Source organism: Arachis hypogaea, chromosome 1 (genome assembly GCF_003086295.3).
Source record: "Arachis hypogaea cultivar Tifrunner chromosome 1, arahy.Tifrunner.gnm2.J5K5, whole genome shotgun sequence".
Taxonomy (NCBI): Eukaryota; Viridiplantae; Streptophyta; class Magnoliopsida; order Fabales; family Fabaceae; genus Arachis; species Arachis hypogaea.
This window is the reverse complement of record NC_092036.1, coordinates 16,349,000-16,352,705: the sequence shown is the minus strand read 5'-3', so window position 1 is coordinate 16,352,705 and position 3,706 is coordinate 16,349,000. Positions and strand designations below refer to the sequence as shown.

The window sequence follows — 3,706 nt, the reverse complement described above, 5'->3', positions numbered from 1 at the left end:
AGCCAACATTCATGAACCACAAATTCAAGATACATATGCACTGTTTAAGCATACATTCAGAGAACAAAAATATTGCCACCACATCAAAATAATTAAACTGTTATAAAATTCAAAATTCATGCAATTCTTCCTTTTTCAATTAAGCACATTTTTATTTAAGAAAGGTGATGGATTCATAGGACATTCATAACTTTAAGGCATAGACACTAAGACACTAATGATCACAAGACACAAACATGAATAAATATAAGCATAAAATTCGAAAAACAGAAGAACAAATAACAAGGAAATCAAAGAACGGGTCCACCTTAGTGATGGCGGCTCTTTCTTGCTCTTGAAGATCCTATGGAGTGCTTGAGCTCCTCAATATCTCTTCCTTGTCTTTGTTGCTCCTCCCTCATGATTCTTTGATCTTCTCTGATCTCATGAGGGATGATGGAGTGTTCTTGGTGCTCCACCCTTAGTTGTCCCATGTTGGAACTCAACTCTCCTAGGGAGGTGTGTAGTTGCTCCCAATAATTTTGTGGAGGGAAATTCATCCCTTGAGGAATTTCAGGGATCTCATGATGAGTGGGATCTCTTGTGTACTCCATCCTTTTCTTGGTGATGGGTTTGTTCTCATCAATAGGGGTGTCACCCTCTATGTCAACTCCAACTGAATAACAGAGGTGACAAATGAGATGAGGGAAGGCTAACCTTGCCAAGGTGGAGGTGGAAGCCTTTGCCTTCCCTTTCCTCTTTCTAGAGGTTTCTCCGGCCTTGGATGCCATAATGGTTATGGAAAAACGAAAAAGCAGCGCTTTTACCACACCAAACTTAAAATGTTTGCTCGTCCTCGAGCAAAGGAAGAAAGAAGAGAGTAGAAGAAGAAGAAATGAGGAAGAGGGAGATGGTGGTGAATTCGGCCAAAGAGGTGGAGAAGTGGTGTGTAGGTTGTGTGAAAATGAAGGGTTGAAGAAGGGTATATATAGGAGAGAGGGGGGTAAAGGTTCGGCCATTATGGGTGGTTTTTGGGAGGGAAAGTGGTTTGAATTTGAAGGGTGAGGTTGGTGGGGATTTATGAAGGATGGATGTGAGTGGTGAAGAGAAGGGTAGGATTTGATAGGTGAAGGGTTTTTGGGGAAGAGGTGTTGAGGTGATTGGTGAATGGGGGAAGAAGAGAGAGAGTGATGGTAGGGTCCTGTGGGGTCCACAGATCCTGTAGTGTCAAGGAAAAGGCATCCTTGCACCAAATGGCATCAAAATCCACGTTTTGAGCCATTTCTGGCGTTAAACGCCGGGCTGGTGCCCATTCCTGGCGTTTAACGCCAGGTTCTTGCCCTTTACTGGCGTTTAACGCCAGTCTGGTGCCCCTTTCTGGCGTTAAATGCCCAGATGGGTGCCAGACTGGGCGTTAAACGCCCAACTGCTAGGCTGACTGGCGTTTAAACGCCAGCAGCATCTTCCTCCAGGGTGTGCTGTTTTTCTTCCTGTTTTTCATTCTGTTTTTGCTTTTTTCATTGTTTTTGTGACTTCTTATGATCATCAACCTACAAAAAAGATAAAATAACAAAGGAAAATAATTAATTATAAAACATTGGGTTGCCTCCCAACAAGCGCTTCTTTAATGTCATTAGCTTGACAGAGGACTCTCATGGAGCCTCAGAAATGCTCAGAACCGTGTTGGAACCTCCCAACACCAAACTTAGAGTTTGAATGTGGGGGTTCAACACCAAACTTAGAGTTTGGCTGTGGCCTCCCAACACCAAACTTAGAGTTTGACTGTGGGGGCTCTGTTTGGCTCTGTTTTGAGAGAAGCTCTTCATGCTTCCTCTCCATGATGACAGAGGGATATCCTTGAGCTTTAAACACCAAGGATTCTTCATTCACTTGAATGATCAACTCTCCTCTATCAACATCAATCATAGCCTTTGCTGTGGCTAGGAAGGGTCTGCCAAGGATGATGGATTCATCCATGCATTTCCCAGTCTCTAGGACTATGAAATCAGTAGGGATGTAATGGTCTTCAACCTTAACCAGAACATCCTCTACAAGTCCATAGGCTTGTTTTCTTGAGTTGTCTGCCATCTCTAGTGAGATTTTTGCAGCTTGCACCTCAAAGATCCCTAATTTCTCCATTACAGAGAGGGGCATGAGGTTCACACTTGACCCTAAGTCACACAAGGCCTTCTTGAAGGTCATGGTGCCTATGGTGCAAGGTATAGAAAACTTCCCAGGATCCTGCCTCTTTTGAGGCAATTGCTGCCTAGACAAGTTATCCAGTTCTTTGGTGAGCAGAGGGGGTTCATCCTCCCAAGTCTCATTTCCAAATAGCTTGTCATTTAGCTTCATGATTGCTCCAAGATATTTAGCAATTTGCTCCTCAGTGACATACTCATCCTCTTCAGAGGAGGAATACTCATCAGAGCTCATGAATGGCAGTAGTAAGTCTAAAGGAATCTCTATGGTCTCAGTTTGAGCCTCAGATTCCCAAGGTTCCTCATTGGGGAACTCAGTGGAGGTCAGTGGACGTCCATTGAGGTCTTCCTCAGTGGCGTTCACTGCCTCTTCTTCCTCCCAGAATTCGGCCATATTGATGACCTTGCACTCTCCTTTTGGATTTTCTTCAGTATTGCTTGGGAGAGTGCTTGGAGGAAGTTCAGTAATTTTCTTGCTCAGCTGACCCACTTGTCCTTCCAAATTCCTAATGGAAGATCTAGTTTCAGTCATGAAACTTTGAGTGGTCTTAATTAGATCAGAGACCATAGTTGCTAAGTCAGAGGTATTCTGCTTAGAACTCTCTGTCTGTTGCTGAGAAGATGATGGGAAAGGCTTGCTATTGCTAAACCTGTTTCTCCCACCATTAGTGTTATTGAAACCTTGTTGAGGTCTCTGTTGATCCTTCCATGAAAGATTTGGATGATTCCTCCATGAAGGGTTGTAGGTGTTTCCATAGGGTTCTCCCATGTAATTCACCTCTTCTATTGAAGGGTTCTCAGGATCATAAGCTTCTTCCTCAGATGAAGCTTCCTTAGTACTGCTTGGTGCATTTTGCATTCCAGACAGACTTTGAGAAATCATATTGACGTGTTGAGTCAATATTTTATTCTGAGCCAAAATGGCATTCAGAGTGTCAATCTCAAGAACTCCTTTCTTCTGACTAGTCCCATTGTTCACAGGATTTCTTTCAGAAGTGTACATGAATTGGTTATTTGCAACCATTTCAATCAGTTCTTGAGCTTCAGTAGGCGTCTTCTTCAGATGAAGAGATCCTCCAGAAGAGCTATCCAAAGACATTTTGGACAGTTCAGAGAGACCATCATAGAAAATACCTATGATGCTCCATTCAGAAAGCATATTAGTGGGGCACTTTCTGATCAATTGTTTGTATCTTTCCCAAGCTTCATAAAGGGATTCTCCTTCCTTCTGTCTGAAGGTTTGGACTTCCACTCTAAGCTTACTCAATTTTTGAGGTGGGAAGAACTTTGCCAAGAAGGCATTGACTAGCTTTTCCCAAGAGTCCAGGCTTTCTTTAGGTTGAGAATCCAACCATGTTCTAGCTCTGTCTCTTACAGCAAAAGGGAATAGCATCAGTCTGTAGACCTCAGGGTCAACCCCATTAGTCTTGACTGTGTCACAGATTTGCAAGAACCCAGCTAAAAACTAATGAGGATCTTCCATTGGAAGTCCATAGAACTTGCAATTCTGTTGCATTAGAGAAACTAAT

The 3,706-nt window shown here is 43.0% G+C and overlaps 1 non-coding gene across 1 annotated transcript; it reads left to right on the top strand.

Annotated features, from left to right (window-relative positions):
- Window positions 1-3,330: 3,330 nt before the first annotated feature.
- Window positions 3,331-3,438, top strand: LOC112711876 (small nucleolar RNA R71). Its single transcript, XR_003157619.1, has one exon. It is a non-coding gene; the product is annotated as a small nucleolar RNA R71 (small nucleolar RNA).
- The last annotated feature ends 268 nt before the right edge of the window (window positions 3,439-3,706 follow it).